The sequence below is a fragment of the Nerophis lumbriciformis genome, linkage group LG09, assembly GCF_033978685.3.
Source record: "Nerophis lumbriciformis linkage group LG09, RoL_Nlum_v2.1, whole genome shotgun sequence".
NCBI classification, from domain to species: Eukaryota; Metazoa; Chordata; class Actinopteri; order Syngnathiformes; family Syngnathidae; genus Nerophis; species Nerophis lumbriciformis.
Genome location: NC_084556.2, coordinates 5972981 through 5992287, shown reverse-complemented (window position 1 = coordinate 5992287; position 19307 = coordinate 5972981). Strand labels below are relative to the sequence as shown.

The 19307-nt window shown below is 36.3% G+C and overlaps 1 protein-coding gene across 2 annotated transcripts in view; it reads left to right on the top strand.

Moving 5' to 3' along the window:
- tmem132e (transmembrane protein 132E) overlaps positions 1–19307 on the top strand; it is a 1169142-nt gene that overhangs the window by 1004668 nt on the left and 145167 nt on the right. The window lies entirely within an intron of this gene.

Genomic DNA, 19307 nt, shown 5'->3' with positions numbered 1-19307 from the left:
AAGTAATCATTTCTTATTTCAAGCATGTAAAAAAAAAAAAAAAAATCATGACTTTGACACAATTGTGTCTCATATTAAAACAGATGACAGCTAAATGACTTTGCTGTTTTATTTTCAATGAAACAATAGAAAATACGTACTTATATAGTAGTACACTTGTTATTGGTGAGAATATACTTATTTTAAGGTATTTTTGGTTTCATTGAGGTTAGCTAATTTTACTTGTTTTGGAACGTCTTGACAAGCCACATTTTCTTGTTCTATTGGCAGATCATTTTGCTTATTTCAAATAAAATACCCCTAATTTTTGTATTTTTTTTCTTGTTTTTGAACACTGACTTTTTGCAGTGCACTGCAAAAACTGAAATCTAAGTAAGATTAAATATCTCAAATAAGGGTGATATTTGCTTATTTTCTGTCTGATAAGATAATTCGTCTCACTAAGCAGATTTTATGTTAGTGTTTTACTTGTTTTAAGGGTTTTGGTCCTAAATGATCTCAGTAAGATATTACAGCTTGTTGCTGAGATTTGATGACCTATATTGAGTAAAACATGCTTGAAACTAGAATATCAAGTGTTGCAAAGCTGTGTCATCAAAACTCACAAGTATAAAACTACTTTTTTAGAGTAATCATTTCTTATTTCAAGCATGTAAAAAAAAACTAATCATGACTTTGACACAATTGTGTCTCATATTAAAGCAGATGACAGCCAAATGGACTTTTCTGTTTTATTTTCAATGAAACAATAGAAAATACGTACTTATATAGTAGTACAGTTGTTATTAGTGAGAATATACTTATTTTAAGGTATTTTTGGGTTCATTGAGGTTAGCTAATTTTACTTGTTTTGGAAACTCTTGAAAAGCCACATTTTTTTGTTCTATTGGCAGATAATTTTGCTTATTTCAAATAAAATACCCCTCATTTTTGTATTTTTTTTCTTGTTTTTGAACACTGACTTTTTGCAGTGCACTGCAAAAACTGAAATCTAAGTAAGATAGAATATCTCAAATAAGGGTGATATTTGCTTATTTTCTGTCTGATAAGATCATTCTTCTCACTAAGCAGATTTTATGTTATAGAGTGTTTCACTTGTTTTAAGTGTTTTGGTCCTAAATGATCTCAGTAAGATATTACAGCTTGTTGCTGAGATTTTATGACCTATATTGAGTAAAACATGCTTGAAACTAGAATATCAACTGATGCAAAGCTGTGTTACCAACATCATTTCTTATTTCAAGCATGTAAAAAAAAAAAAATCATGACGTTGACACAATTGTGCCTCATATTAAAACCGATGACAGCCAAATGGACTTTGCTGTTTTATTTTCAATGAAACAATAGAAAATACGTACTCATATAGTAGTAGTACAGTTGTTATTAGTGAGAATATACTTATTTTAAGGTGTTTTTGGGTTCATTGAGGTTAGCTAATTTTATTTGTTTGGAAAGTCTTGAAAAGCCGAATTTTATTGTTCTATTGGCAGATAATTTTGCTTATTTCAAATAAAATACCATTCATTTTTGTATTTTTTTTCTTGTTTTTGAACACTGACTTTTTGCAGTGCACTGCAAAAACTGAAATCTAAGTAAGATAGAATATCTCAAATAAGGGTGATATTAGCTTATTTTCTGTCTGATAAGATAATTCGTCTCACTAAGCAGATTTTATGTTAGTGTTTTACTTGTTTTAAGGGTTTTGGTCCTAAATGATCTCAGTAAGATATTACAGCTTGTTGCTGAGATTTGATGACCTATATTGAGTAAAACATGCTTGAAACTAGAATATCAAGTGTTGCAAAGCTGTGTCATCAACACTCACAAGTATAAAACTACTTTTTTAAAGTAATCATTTCTTATTTCAAGCATGTAAAAAAAACCAAATCATGACTTTGACACAATTGTGTCTCATATTAAAACAGATGACAGCCAAATGGACTTTGCTGTTTTATTTTCAATGAAACAATAGAAAATACGTACTTATATAGTAGTACACTTGTTATTGGTGAGAATATACTTATTTTAAGGTATTTTTGGTTTCATTGAGGTTAGCTAATTTTACTTGTTTTGGAACGTCTTGACAAGCCACATTTTCTTGTTCTATCGGCAGATTATTTTGCTTATTTCAAATAAAATACCCCTAATTTTTGTATTTTTTTCTTGTTTTTGAACACTGACTTTTTGCAGTGCACTGCAAAAACTGAAATCTAAGTAAGATAGAATATATTAAATAAGGGTGATATTAGCTTATTTTCTGTCTGATAAGATAATTCGTCTCACTAAGCAGATTTTATGTTAGAGTGTTTTACTTGTTTTAAGGGTTTTGGTCCTAAATGATCTCAGTAAGATATTACAGCTTGTTGCTGAGATTTGATGACCTATATTGAGTAAAACATGCTTGAAAGTAGAATATCAAGTGTTGCAAAGCTGTGTCATCAACACTCAAAGTATAAAACTACTTTTTTAAAGTAATCATTTCTTATTTCAAGCATGTAAAAAAAATAAATCAGAACTTTGACACAATTGTGTCTCATATTAAAAGAGAAAACAGCCAAATTACTTTGCTGTTTTATTTTCAATGAAACAATAGAAAATACGTACTTATATAGTAGTACAGTTGTTATTAGTGAGAATATACTTATTTTAAGGTATTTTTGGGTTCATTGAGGTTAGCTAATTTTATTTTTTTTGGAAAGTCTTGACAAGCCACATGTTCTTGTTCTATTGGCAGATAATTTTGCTTATTTCAAATAAAATACCCCTAATTTTTGTATTTTTTTTTCTTGTTTTTGAACACTGGCTTTTTGCAGTGCACTGCAAAAACTGAAATCTAAGTAAGATTAAATATCTCAAATAAGGGTGATATTTGCTTATTTTCTGTCTGATAAGATCATTCTTCTCACTAAGCAGATTTTATGTTAGAGTGTTTTACTTGTTTTAAGGGTTTTGGTCCTAAATGATCTCAGTAAGATATTACAGCTTGTTGCTGAGATTTGATGACCTATATTGAGTAAAACATGCTTGAAACTAGAATATCAACTGATGCAAAGCTGTGTCATCAACATCATTTCTTATTTCAAGCATGTAAAAAAAAAAAAATCATGACTGACACAATTGTGTCTCATATTAAAACCGATGACAGCCAAATGGACTTTGCTGTTTTATTTTCAATGAAACAATAGAAAATACGTACTCATATAGTAGTACAGTTGTTATTAGTGAGAATATACTTATTTTAAGGTGTTTTTGGGTTCATTGAGGTTAGCTAATTTTATTTGTTTGGAAAGTCTTGACAAGCCGAATTTTATTGTTCTATTGGCAGATAATTTTGCTTATTTCAAATAAAATACCATTCATTTTTGTATTTTTTTTCTTGTTTTTGAACACTGACTTTTTGCAGTGCACTGCAAAAAGTGAAATCTAAGTAAGATTAAATATCTTAAATAAGGATGATATTTGCTTATTTTCTGTCTGATAAGATAATTCGTCTCACTAAGCAGATTTTATGTTAGTGTTTTACTTGTTTTAAGGGTTTTGGTCCTAAATGATCTCAGTAAGATATTACAGCTTGTTGCTGAGATTTGATGACCTATATTGAGTAAAACATGCTTGAAACTAGAATATCAAGTGTTGCAAAGCTGTGTCATCAACACTCACAAGTATAAAACTACTTTTTTAAAGTAATAATGTATTATTTCAAGCATGTAAAAAGAAAAATCATGACTTTGACACAATTGTGTCTCATAAATTGAACATACGTTTCTTATTGCAATCAATTCTTGCACTGCAAAAACTGAAATCTAAGTAAGATTAAATATCTCAAATAAGGCTGATATTTGCTTATTTTCTGTCTGATAAGATCATTGTTCTCACTAAGCAGATTTCATGTTAGTGTTTTACTCTTTTTAAGTGTTTTGGTCCTAAATGATCTCAGTAAGATATTACAGCTTGTTTCTGAGATTTGATGACCTATATTGAGTAAAACATGCTTGAAACTAGAATATCAAGTGTTGCAAAGCTGTGTCATCAACACTCACAAGTATAAAACTTATTTTTTAAAGTAATAATTTCTTATTTCAAGCATGTAAAAAAATATAAAAAATCATGACTTTGACACAATTGTCTCATATTAAAACAGATGACAGCCAAATGACTTTGCTGTTTTATTTTCAATGAAACAATAGAAAATACGTACTTATATAGTAGTACAGTTGTTATTAGTGAGAATATACTTATTTTAAGGTATTTTTGGGTTCATTGAGGTTAGCTAATTTTACTTGTTTTGGAAACACTTGAAAAGCCACATTTTTTTTGTTCTATTGGCAGATAATTTTGCTTATTTCAAATAAAATACCCCTCATTTTTGTATTTTTTTTCTTGTTTTTGAACACTGACTTTTTGCAGTGCACTGCAAAAACTGAAATCTAAGTAAGATAGAATATCTCAAATAAGGGTGATATTTGCTTATTTTCTGTCTGATAAGATAATTCGTCTCACTAAGCAGATTTTATGTTAGTGTTTTACTTGTTTTAAGGGTTTTGGTCCAAAATGATCTCAGTAAGATATTACAGCTTGTTGCTGAGATTTGAGTACCTATATTGAGTAAAACATGCTTGAAACTAGAATATCAACTGATGCAAAGCTGTGTCATCAACATCATTTCTTATTTCAAGCATGTAAAAAAAAAAAATCATGACTGACACAATTGTGTCTCATATTAAAACAGATGACAGCCAAATGGACTTTGCTGTTTTATTTTCAATGAAACAATAGAAAATACGTACTTATATAGTAGTAGTACAGTTGTTATTAGTGAGAATATACTTATTTTAAGGTGTTTTTGGGTTCATTGAGGTTAGCTAATTTTATTTGTTTGGAAAGTCTTGACAAGCCGAATTTTATTGTTCTATTGGCAGATAATTTTGCTTATTTCAAATAAAATACCCCTAATTTTTGTATTTTTTTTCTTGTTTTTGAACACTGACTTTTTGCAGTGCACTGCAAAAACTGAAATCTAAGTAAGATAGAATATCTCAAATAAGGGTGATATTTGCTTATTTTCTGTCTGATAAGATAATTCGTCTCACTAAGCAGATTTTATGTTAGAGTGTTTTACTTGTTTTAAGGGTTTTGGTCCTAAATGATCTCAGTAAGATATTACAGCTTGTTGCTGAGATTTGATGACCTATATTGAGTAAAACATGCTTGAAACTAGAATATCAAGTGTTGCAAAGCTGTGTCATCAACACTCACAAGTATAAAACTACTTTTTTAGAGTAATCATTTCTTATTTCAAGCATGTAAAAAAAAACTAATCATGACTTTGACACAATTGTGTCTCATATTAAAACAGATGACAGCCAAATGGACTTTTCTGTTTTATTTTCAATGAAACAATAGAAAATACGTACTTATATAGTAGTACACTTGTTATTGGTGAGAATATACTTATTTTAAGGTATTTTTGGTTTCATTGAGGTTAGCTAATTTTACTTGTTTTGGAACGTCTTGACAAGCCACATTTTCTTGTTCTATCGGCAGATAATTTTGCTTAGTTCAAATAAAATACCCCTAATTTTTGTATTTTTTTCTTGTTTTTGAACACTGACTTTTTGCAGTGCACTGCAAATACTGAAATCTAAGTAAGATAGAATATCTCAAATAAGGGTGATATTTGCTTATTTTCTGTCTGATAAGATAATTCGTCTCACTAAGCAGATTTTATGTTAGAGTGTTTTACTTGTTTTAAGGGTTTTGGTCCTAAATGATCTCAGTAAGATATTACAGCTTGTTGCTGAGATTTGATGACCTATATTGAGTAAAACATGCTTGAAACTAGAATATCAAGTGTTGCAAAGCTGTGTCATCAAAACTCACAAGTATAAAACTACTTTTTTAGAGTAATCATTTCTTATTTCAAGCATGTAAAAAAAAACTAATCATGACTTTGACACAATTGTGTCTCATATTAAAACAGATGACAGCTAAATGACTTTGCTGTTTTATTTTCAATGAAACAATAGAAAATACGTACTTATATAGTAGTACAGTTGTTATTAGTGAGACTATACTTATTTTAAGGTATTTTTGGGTTCATTGAGGTTAGCTAATTTTACTTGTTTTGGAAAGTCTTGACACGCCACATTTTATTGTTCTATTGGCAGATAATTATGCTTAGTTCAAATAAAATACCCCTAATTTTTGTATTTTTTTCTTGTTTTTGAACACTGACTTTTTGCAGTGTGGGGTAACGATTCGATTTAGAATCGATTCTCAATTCACAACAATTCTCGTTTCAAAATCCATACTTTTTAATAACATTGGGTGCCAGTTCTATGATTAACTACATTCCTCTATAAAATACATAAACAGCTGTGTATTCTATGTTTCAAAAGGGGGAAAAAATGGCTTTGTTTGATGAAATGCTTCCCAAACATTTAATAAAGTCAAATACAATTAAGGCAACAAGAGAAGTAACCAACACTTAAACATCAACAATATGATTTGCTTGAGTGGCTGGACATGGGCAGATTTGAAATAAAATAAAAATACAATTTACAAAAAAAAAAAAAAAAAAAAAAAAAAAAGTTTGTGTTTTTTAAGCGATTTTATATATTTTTTTCAATCAATTGTTCCAAATAAGAATCGCGATTCATCGTAAAATCGATTTTTGACACCCCAATTGTTTAATGACAAAACAAAAACTAGTGCAACATGGAAGTGCACAGGAAGCAGGAGAATGCTAAATAAGCCATTCCTGATAGCAAACATAACATTTACGATGGATCGGCATCGAGAAACAGGTGACACTAAGACTATCAAATCAAATCAAATCAACTTTATTTATAAAGCACATTTAAAATTGACCACAGGGGTGGCCAAAGTGCTGTACAATGAACAGGTTAAAAGATAAAACGAGTACCGAGCAAACACAACACAACACAAACAGAACACGATAAAAAATAAATAATTAAAATAGAATTAATAAAAACATAAAAACATAAAAACAGGATCACAGCAGGTGTATTATGGGGCGCCATTGCAGGATGGATATCACTCAGTGTTAAAAGCCATGGAATAAAAGTATGTTTTTAAGAGAGATTTAAAAACAGGAAGAGAGGAGGCTTGTCTAACACTCAGGGGTAGGTCGTTCCAGAGCTTGGGAGCAGCAACGGCGAAAGCTCTGTCACCTCTAAGCTTCAGCCTTGTGTCAGGGACCGTCAACAGCAGCTGATCGGCTGATCTTAAGGATCGGGTGGGGCAGTAAGGCTGAAGGAGGTCGGAGAGATAGGTTGGCGCGAGGTTGTTTAGACATTTAAAAACAAATAAAAGGAGTTTAAAATGTATTCGGTAACGCACAGGGAGCCAGTGAAGGGACGCTAAAATAGGGGTGATGTGCTCACGTCTGCGGGTCTGTGTTAGCAGACGAGCAGCAGAGTTCTGCACGAGCTGCAGGCGGGCGAGGGAGGCCTGGCTAATGCCTACATACAGGGCATTACAATAATCAAGACGAGTCGAGATAAAAGCGTGGATTAATTTCTCAAGATCATGTCTTGATAGAAGCGGTTTCACTTTCGCTATTTGGCGTAATTGATAAAAGCTTTTTTGAACGACGCTGCTGATTTGTTTTTCGAATTTAAAATCTGAGTCAAACTTTACCCCCAGGTTTGTGACAGAGTCGCTGAGATACGGGGTCAGAGTGCCGAGGTCAACGTTGGGGGAGGGAGAGCGACTTGGACCGAACAACATAACTTCTGTTTTGTCTTCATTTAGGCTCAGGAAGTTAGCTGAAAGCCAGACTTTGATGTCGTGCAGGCAGTCAATAAGACGTTGAACCGTGTTATTTTGTGCCATGGGAAAATAAATCTGGCAATCATCGGCATAAAAATGAAATGCAATACTGTACTTCCTAAAAATAGAACCAAGGGGGAGAAGGTAAAGCGCAAATAAAATTGGGGCAAGGATTGAGCCCTGGGGGACCCCATGTGGTAAAGGAGCTGTGGACGACATAAAACTGTCTACTTTTACACAAAAACTCCTGTCGGTTAGGTACGACCGGAACCAGTTGAGGGCGGCGCCCTTAATGCCCACACAGTTCTCAAGACGAGTGATTAAGGTGGCGTGGTCGACGGTGTCGAACGCAGCAGACAGATCTAAAAGCACCAGGACAACATATTTACCAGAATCAGTGGACAGGAGGATATCGTTAAAAACTTTTAGAAGCGCTGACTCTGTGCTGTGGAGGGCTTTAAAACCGGACTGGAACAGCTCAGTGATACCATTATCCTCTAAGAAGGGCAACAACTGACTGTAGACAACCTTCTCTAATATTTTGGAAATGTATGGAAGATTAGAGATAGGTCTGAAGTTAGAGAGGAGAGAGGGGTCGAGGCTGGGTTTTTTAAGCAGAGGTCGTACCACTGCATGTTTAAACTCTACTGGAACTATTCCAGAAGAGAGGCTACTATTGATAATGTAAAGGACACTTGATCCAATAGTAGCAAGTACCTCCTTAAACAGTCGAGGTGGGAGGGCATCTGCAGGAGAACCAGAGGGCTTCATATGAACCCTCTTGATTAGCGATCAGGGACAGTTGAATCCACTGACTGCCAATCAAGAGCAGGTGAGGGAGACAGCGCTCAGGGGCAGGGATAAAGTCACTGCATGACAACACAACAGCAAGTAGAAACTTGTAATATAAAGTGCTGGATTGATTGATTGATTGAGACTTTTATTAGTAGATAGTACAGTACATATTCCGTACAATTGACCACTAAATGGTAACACCCGAATAAGTTTTTCAACTTGTTTAAGTCGGGGTCCACGTTAATTAATTCATGGACAGGAAGTAAACACAGGAAAACACAAATCACATGACCAGGCTGTCAGGAGCAATCCTGACAAAGAGTTTCTCTCCCGATATTTGTGAAACAGTATTAGCCTTGTAGCCTATGTCATAAATCCTCCCTGGAGCCGACGACCTCTGCAGTGGACATTTGTGTTTTGCATTATAGGGCTATTTCTTCCTGACTTTTGCAAAAGAAACCGCAAAAGTGGACACTAGTTCCTTTTGATTTTGGACAAGATTAGCTTCGAAGCTGCTTGCCTGGCGCGGTACAGTATCCTGCAGAAATACAAAACTCAAAACCAGTGACGTTGGTACGTTGTGTAAATGGTAAATAAAAACAATACAATGATTTGCTAATCCTTTTCAACCTGTATTCAATTGAATAGACTGCAAAGATACTTAACGTTCGAACTGGAAAACTTTGTTATTTTTTGCAAATATTAGATTATTTAGAATTTGATGCCTGCAACATGCTTACAAAAAAGCTGGCACTAGTGGCAAACACGACTGAGAAAGTTGAGGAATTCTCATCAAACACTTATTTGGAACATCCCACAGCTGAACAGGCTAATTGGGAACAGGTGGGTGCCATGATTAAAGCAGCCTCCATGAAATGCTCAGTCATTCACAAACAAAGATGGGGTGAGGGTCACCACTTTGTGAACAAATGCGTGAGCAAATTGTTGAACAGTTTAAGAAAAAACAACCAGCTAATGCAAGGAATTTACGGATTTCACCATCTACGGTCTGTAATATCATCAAAGGGTTCAGAGAATCTGGAGAAATCACTGCACGTAAGCAGCTAAGCCCGTGACCTTCGATCCCTCAGGTTGTACTGCATCAACAAGCGACATCAGTGTGTAAAGGATATCACCACATGGGCTCAGGAACACTTCAGAAATCCACTGTCAGTAACTACAGTTGGTCGCTAAATCTGTAGGTGCAAGTTAAAACTCTCCTATGCAAGGCGAAAACCGTTTATCAACAACGCCCAGAAATGCCGTCAGCTTTGCTGAGCCTGAGCTCATCTAAGATGGACTAATACAAAGTGGAAAAGTGTTCTGTGGTCTGATGAGTCCACATTTCAAATTGTTTTTGGAAACTGTGGATGTCGTGTCCTCCGGACCAAAGAGGAAAAGAACCACCTGGATTGTTATAGGCGCAAAGTTGGAAATCCAGCATGTGTGATGGTATGGGGGTGTATTAGTGCCCAAGACATGGGTAACTTACACATCTGTGAAGGCGCCATTAATGTTGAAAGGTACATAAAGGTTTTGGAGCAACATATGTTGCCATCCAAGCAACGTTGCCAAGGACGCCCCTGCTTATTTCAGCAAGACAATGCCAAGCCACGTGTAATATCATCAAAGGGTTCAGAGAATCTCGAGAAATCACTGCACGTAAGCGATATTACGGACCTTGGATCCCTCAGGCGGTACTGCATCAAAAAAACGACATCACTGTGTAAAGGATATCACCACATGGCCTCAGGAACGCTCCAGAAAACCACTGTCAGTAACTACAGTTCGTCGCTACATCTGTAAGTGCGAGTTAAAACTCTACTATGCAAAGCCAAAGCCATTAATCAACAACACCCGGAAACGCCGCTGGCTTCGCTGGGCCCCGAGCTCATCTAAGATGGACCGATGCAAAGTGGAAAAGTGTTCTGTGGTCTGAAGAGTCCACATTTCAAATTGTTTTTGGAAACTGTGGATGTCGTGTCCTCCGGAACAAAGAGGAAAAGAACCATGTGGACTGTTATAGGTGCAAAGTTGAAAATCCAGCATGTGTGATGGTATGGGGGTGTATTAGTGCCCAAGACATGGGTAACTTACACATCTGTGAAGGCGCCATTAATGTTGAAAGGTACATACAGGTTTTGGAGCAACATATGTTGCCATCCAAGCAACGTTACCAAGGACGCCCCTGCTTATTTCAGTAAGACAATGACAAGCCACGTGTAATATCATCAAAGGGTTCAGAGAATCTGGAGAAATCACTGCACGTAAGCGATATTACGGACCTTGCATCCCTCAGGCGGTACTGCATCAAAAAACCGACATCACTGTGTAAAGGATATCACCACATGGCCTCAGGAACGCTCCAGAAAACCACTGTCAGTAACTACAGTTCGTCGCTACATCTGTAAGTGCGAGTTAAAACTCTACTATGCAAAGCCAAAGCCATTAATCAACAACACCCGGAAACGCCGCTGCCTTCGCTGGGCCCCGAGCTCATCAAAGATGGACCGATGCAAAGTGGAAAAGTGTTCTGTGGTCTGAAGAGTCCACATTTCAAATTGTTTTTGGAAACTGTGGATGAACAAAGAGGAAAAGAACCATCCGGACTGTTATAGGTGCAAAGTTGAAAAGGCAGCATCTGTGATGGTATTGATTGATTCATTGATTGATTGATTGAAACGTGTATTAGTAGATTGCACAATACAGTGCATATTCCGTACAATTGACCACTAAATGGTAACACCCGAAAAAGTTTTTCAAGTTGTTTAAGTCGGGTTCCACGTTAATCAATTCATGGTATGGGGGTGTACTAGTGCCCAATGCATGAGTAACTTACACATTTTGTGCTACGTCAGCATTCGGCTTAAGAAAAATTCATATTTTCATCGAACAATGATGATACAATACACTTGAAAAACTAGTTTCCCGGCGTCATGTTATGTTTTATTTCACGTTATCCATGTGACAGTCATCAAAAGTATCAGTGGGTGGGTCGTCGGCCCCCTGCAGGTGTGATTGATGACACGTTCCTCGCCATGTGTTTGCTTTCACGAAAGTCCCCGAGAGGAACCTTTCTTCGGCCCGTCGACGTTTTTCATTAAAAGGCGCTCACACTGAACGTCTTGCGTGACGGACGCAAGTTAAAGTCGAGGTTCGGAGTGGTTTTATTTGCCGTTTTTTTTTTTCTTCTTCTGTGTAGACAGTGAGCGTGTTCTTTAAGTCCCTTATCAGTCTCGAACCACTTTTCAAGGGTGTCTGATAGAACGAAAAACAAAAAAAAAAACAATCGATTGTCAGGAAGAAAACGGGCAGCAATTATTTGCAAAGTGAGAGGCAGAATGAAATTTGCAATCTCCTCGACTGCGAGCCGTTAAAAGACAAAAGAAGGAGTCTCAGCGAGATTAAGGGGCAGTGATTGTTTATTGACAAGACGCGCATGAGCGCCGCTGATTAATTCTCTACTTGTTTAATAACGCGCCTTCAAAGTAAGCGCCGTTAGAAAGAGTGTCAATCTTTATTAGCGTTCAGCGCTCGAAAGTCACAGTGCTTTTTACATTTTTATCGGAGACGACTTGTCCAGGGTGTACACCGCCTTCCGCCCGATTGCAGCTGAGATAGGCTCCAGCGACCCCAAAGGGAATAAGCGGTAGAAAATGGATGGATGGATGGACGACGTCCGACGTATTAGTTTGAGTAACGCAGCGTAAGCGCTAAGGGTGTCCAAAAAAATAGATTTTTATTTTTTTAAATGAATCGCGATTCTTACCTGGACCGATTCTTAATCAATTAAAAAAAAATAAAGCGATTTTTTTTATTTTTTTATTTTTTTATTTATTTTTTTATTTTGTATCTGTCCTGTCCAGCCACTCAGGCAAATCATAAACAAACTTGGTCAAAAGTTTACATACACTTGTAAAGAACATAAAACAAGAAAGTTTGATCATATTACGCCTATACTGGCTCACCTGCACTGGCTTCCTGTGCACTTAAGATGCGACTTTAAGGTTTTACTACTTACGTATAAAATACTACACGGTCTAGCTCCAGCCTATCTTACCGATTGTATTGTACCATATGTCCCGGCAAGAAATCTGCGTTCAAAGAACTCTGGCTTATTAGTGATTCCCAGAGCCCAAAAAAAGTCTGCGGGCTGTAGAGCGTTTTCTATTCGGGCTCCAGCACTATGGAATGCCCTCCCGGTAACAGTTAGAGATGCTACCTCAGTAGAAACATTTAAGTCCCATCTCAAAACTCATTTGTATACTCTAGCCTTTGAATAGCCCCCCTTTTTTTTAGACCAGTTGATCTGCCGTTTCTTTTCTTTTCTCCTCTGCTCCCCCCTATCCCTTGTGGAGGGGAAGACACACAGATCCGGTGGCCATGGATGGGGTGCTGGCTGTCCGGGGTCGGGACCCGGGGTGGACCGCTCGCCTGTATATTGGTTGGGAACATCTCTGCGCTGCTGACCCGTCTCTGCTCGGGATGGTTTCCTGCTGACCCCACTGTGGACTGGACTCTTACTGTTATGCTGGATCCACTATGGACTGGACTCTCACAATATTATGTCAGACCCACTCGACATCCATTGCATTCGGTCTCCCTAGAGGGGGGGGGTTACCCACATATGCGGTCCTCTCCATAGTCATTCACATCGACGTCCCACTGGGGTGAGTTTTTCCTTGCCCTTATGTGGGCTATACCGAGGATGTCGTTGTGGCTTGTGCAGCCCTTTGAGACACTTGTGATTTAGGGCTATATAAATAAACATTGATTGATTGATTGATAATGTCATGGCTGTCTTGAGTTTCCAATAATTTCTACAACTCTTATTTTTTTTGTGATAGAGTGATTGGAGCACATACTTGTTGGTCACAAAAAACATTCATGAAGTTTGGTTCTTTTATGAATTTATTATGGGTCTACTGAAAATGTGAGCAAATCTTCTGGGTCAAAAGTATACATACAGCAATGTTAATATTTGCTTACATGTCCCTTGGCAAGTTTCACTGCAATAAGGCGCTTTTGGTAGCCATCCACAAGCTTCTGCTTGAATTTTTGACCACTCCTCTTGACAAAATTGATGCTAAATTAGTTGGTTTTCTGACATGGACTTGTTTCTTCAGCATTGTCCACACGTTTAAGTCAGGACTTTGGGAAGGCCATTCTAAAACCTTAATTCTAGCCTGATTTAGCCATTCCTTTACCACTTTTGACGTGATTTTGGGGTCATTGTCCTGTTGGAACACCCAACTGCGCCCAAGACCCAACCTCCGGGCTAAAGATTTTAGGTTGTCAGGAAGAATTTGGAGGTAATCCTCCTTTTTTATTGTCACATTTCCTCTCTGTAAAGCACCAATTCCATTGGCAGCAAAACAGGCCCAGAGCATAATACTACCACCACCACCATGCTTGACGGTATGAATGGTGTTCCTGGGATTAAAGGCCTCACCTTTTCTCCTCCAAACATATTGCTGGGTATTGTGGCCAATCAGCTCCATTTTTGTTTCATCTGACATCACATGGACTGGAGGAAAGTTCTGTGGTAGTATGTAGATGATCATAACTGCCGTACAGATTTACTTTAGAAAAGAGAAGTTTGGGATACTTCTCTTGTTGACTTATTTGTATTTGACTTTATTAAATGTTTGGGTAGAATTTCATAAAACAAAAGCAGTTTTCTTTAAAGTAATATACAAATGTATCACAGCTGTTTATGTATTATCATAGATCTGGTGCCCAATGTTATTAAAAAGTACGGATTTTGAATCAAGAATCGATTCTGAATCGTATCGAATCGTGCGGTGCTCAAAGATTCACAGCCCGAGTAATCGCACAGGTGGATTCTGTGATTTCTACAAAAAACAAGAAATGAAGTGAATTATATTTATATAGCGCTTTTCTCTAGTGACTCAAAGCGCTTTACATAGTGAAACCCAATATCTAAGTTACATTTAAACCAGTGTGGGTGGCACTGGGAGCAGGTGGGTAAAGTGTCTTGCCCAAGGACACAACGGCAGTAACTAGGATGGCGAATGCGGGGATCGAACCTGCAACCCTCAAGTTGCTGGCACGGCCGCTCTACCAACCGAGCTATACCGCCCCGAAATGTTGATTTGGAAGTTTTTTCCTGTGAGCAACATGATAACATTACACTCACATTTTAACATCAACATCACTTACTAAAATTAGCCTAAAGAATATCATCAAACTTTCAGTGTGGTCGGCCTGACAAAGATGTGTAGGGAAGCCATTTTATTTTTCCAAAGCTATCATAGTACAGATGTGGCGTTCACGAACGAACGGCTCTTTTAAGTTAACCACGAGAACCGATAGTTGCGAGCAGCTATAGCGTCGACAATTATCCACGCTACTAGAAAATAAGCATAAGAAGATTTACTTTTTTTGATTAAAAATGTTAAATGTATATGGTGTACGTATATATATTTAATATTATTTTTTAAATTGTATTTTAAATTTTTTAATTATTATTTGTATTGATTTTCCTAGGTTTATTGTTCTGATATTTATAGTTATTCAAGCGCACACACCAGGTAGGGTAGTGCTTCGTATTCACATTTTTATTACGTCCTAATTGTTATTTTAGTCTTTTAATTATACTTTATTATATCCATCCATGCATTTTATTCTTACTTTTTATGTGAGTATTTTTTCTGTACCGTTAAAATGCTTGTGTGCTACGGAGTTTTTTAGGTAAGGGCAAATTCAAACCGGTGATGTCACTGTCAAAGCATGGAAATAAATATGGCACCGCCTTATGGCATACTTGCTAACCCTCCCGAATTTTCCGGGAGACTCCCGAAATTCAGCGCCTCTCCCGAAAACCTCCCGGGACAAATATTCTCCCGAAAATCCCCCTCCAGCTCCATGCGGACCTGAGTGAGGACAGCCTTTTTTCACGACGGGAGGACAACAGGGTGACAAGAACTAAATCATCCAGACAAGATAAATTGTATTATTATGTTTATCTTAGCTAAAAATAAATATATTTATTAATTTAAAAAAAATAAAAAATAAAATTTTTTTACTATATTTTGCTAAAAACATCAAAATTAATTGTATTTTTATTTGTATTTTTTCTGACTCCTTTTTACATCCAGCCATTAGAATTATACATTAAAATAAACATATTTGAAATAATTAATTTTAAATTATCATAATAATTCATTTAAAATGACCTTATTTAATTATTAAAATAATTGCTTGTTTATCAACAACTTTAGCATTTTATTCATTACATTTTGAAGCTCTCAGAAGCCAAGTTATGTTATATTCCTTAATATTTATTTATGCAAGTTTGAAGTATCAATTATCTAAACACAGTTTTATTTGCATATTTTCAGCATGTAGATATATATATATATATATATATATATATATGTGTGTGTGTGTGTGTGTGTATATATATATATGTGTGTGTATATGTATGAAATACTTGACTTGGTGAATTCTAGCTGTCAATATACTCCTCCCCTCTTAACCACGCCCTCAACCACGCCCTGCCCCACCCCCGACCACGCCCCCAACCCCCATTCCCCAAATCGGAGGTCTCAAGGTTGGCAAGTATGCCTGATGGAATGTTTACAATGAAGACACAGCCAAAATAAAAAAGAGCCAATATTTTGAGAATATTTCCTACTGATAAGAGTAATGTTTGTGTACATTTAAATTATTTTGATCTAAATCTTATCTTGAAACAGATACTCGTGATTGTTTCCTTGATTGGAAAAAAATATGTTTATATACGAACGAGCCAGTCTTTTGAACGGCTCTTTAAAAGGAACGGCTCCTCAAGATCCAGCTCGTTTCAGAGAGCCATAAATTCCATCTCGATATCATAGACCAGTGGTTCTCAAACGTTTTGGCTCTTCAAATACCATCATAATGACCAACATGGAAATAAAGTAGCATAGTAGGCTTAAGTATTCATTAAAAACAAGACGGAGGTTTTATTTAACATTTTTGGCCACTGTAACATTACACACAATGCACAAAAAGACCATCAACATTGATATTCCATATACAGTACATATTTACAGACTAGAGATGCGCGGTTTGCGGACACAACCGCGGAGTCCGCGGATAAACCGCGGGTCGGGCGGGTAAAAATAGATTTTAAATAGATGCGGGCGGTTGGCGGTTGAACCAATTCGGAAATATATATACATAGTTAAATGTTGTTACCCACATACGAAAAACGAGCAGCACTCTTTGAAACAGTCAATTATTCATCAGGCACTGCGTCCCAGCAACAAGTGCCGCAAGTGAGCGCTCCTTCAGCGCAGCAGGGTGCATTTTAGAGGCCAGGTGCTCTCGCATGAATCCTGGCACTGTAGATACCATTTTATTCCTGCATAGTGCTAACAAAAAAAAAAGTAAGTAGACATACGGTTGGATATGTTAAACAAATTAGTCTACGTTACCTATAGGCTATACCAAATAAGCCTATGTCTAACTTATATTGAGTTCGGTCAGCTAAATAATTTTGATGGTTACGTGTTGTTTGGGCGCACTACAATGCAAAGGAATTAAGGCAATTGCGTTGTTTATTGTGTTTTTTTTCTATTCGAGATATACTACTATGTGTGAATAATTATTTGGCCTCACTTTCAAGTGAAGCGCATCTCCGATTGGCGACAATGTAAGGATATTTAGCCTGCTTTGTTTGTCGCGACCGTCTATTTTCATTATAATTCAAGTTTGATGATAAAGTGCAGTCTGATGGGTTTGATTTCCCCCCTTCAGCTATTTGCCTTGGCCAATAAGTTGCAGGTAATGTATTATTATTATTTATTTAATTTATTTATGTTTAAATAGAGATGACATACATATGTTATTGTATAATTTAAGTTTGTGCGCGTGATTGACAGCCTAAGGCTTATGAGGCACATTTTTTATTTATTTATTTATTTCAACTTAAAAACGTATGAGCCTATGCCTACAACATAGGCTATGTGTTTATCTTTATTTCCCTGCCTGTCGTTGACAATGGAGATTGTCTGATATTTTGTCATGGCTGCAGATCAATCAATAAAGGTTCATCTTTGTCGCGAAATTGTTCACTGCTTCACTGTGCACCCCGCCCTCGTCCCTATTTGAGCATTATAACGTTAACAAGTTAATATTCATTGAAATAAATTCAGAACATTTTTTTTACCTAACGAAAATATAGGCCTAGTCTTTCTAAAACAATTTTTTAACTTCTTAAAAGCCTCGTTCTGCTTTCTGCAACTGCGCACACAAAGTGTGAGGAACGCACTCCTGATCTGAGAGCATTGGCAACAATAGTCAACACTTTCTTAATGGAAATGACAATAATATTATAATAATGATAAATAATATTATCACGCATTAATATCTCTTAGCCACTAATGCGTGGCCAAGATATATTAATGCGTGGCACGCATTGAATGTCTCTGCTACATTGGATCAGTCTCCTTTCTTTAACAGGCAAAAGCTTTATAACCTCACTAATGCCTTGCATCGTCTATATTAGTTATATAACAACGGGCGGGTGCGGGCGGGTGCGGGCGGGTGTGGGCGGGTGTGGTTTTGATAAAATGTTGGTTCGGGTGTGTGGCGGGTGGTTGACGACTTTTGTGATGCGGTTGCGGATGAAATAATTGCCTATCCGCGCATCTCTATTACAGACTTTTTTGGCGTACCACTAGATCAGGGGTCGGCAACCCATGTTGAAAGAGCTATAATGAACCAAAAATAAAAAACAAAAATCTGTCTGGAAATTGCTGCCTTAAAACTGCCAAAGGTATATGTGTGTGCCCAAGTTAAAGGAAGGACAGGCTGTCTTCTTCTAGTGGATTTATTACAATCTTTGCAAGCTGGGTAACGTTTGCTGTGGTCTGGAACAATCAATCAATCAATCGTTTATTTATATAGCCCTAAATCATTGAGTGATGCAAATAAATATAACAAAATGTGGCCATAAAACAATAACAAGAAGTTTAATAATACTATGACTACAACTATTAATAATAATATTAATAATACAACAATATTTTTACAATATTGTATTTATTTTTAAAACTAAATATGGTAGCACTTTACAAAATTATAATAATAATAATATTTCTTACATTATTTAATTTTCTCAGTATTGTTGATGATAGTGAATCAATTAAAATCGAGTGAAATAACTACTATAATTAATAATTAATAAATATTGATCAATAAATAGTCTTACAGTATTTAATTTAAAATTGTTTTCCATGCTTTCTAACACGACAAAATTGAACATAAAATCGAAAACAATAATGATAAGGATTTTATTATCTCCATTTTTGCACGGTGCTTTGTGTTGCTACTAAATATCAATCAATCAATCAATCAATGTTTATTTATATAGCCCTAAATCACAAGTGTCTCAAAGGGCTGCACAAGCCACAACGACATCCTCTGTCCAGAGCCCACATAAGGGCAAGGAAAAACTCACCCCAGTGGGACGTCGATGTGAATGACTATGAGAAACCTTGGAGAGGACCGCATATGTGGGTAACACCCCCCCCCCTCTCATGGCACACTATCAGAAATGCAGCCAATATTACATACAAATAATGTGTCATGAGACATGCAAATATAAATGAAATACACAGAGGACATAGGTAAAGGAAATTAACTGAACTCAAAATATACCTACAAACGAGGCATAATGATGCAATATGTACACACAGCTGGCCCAA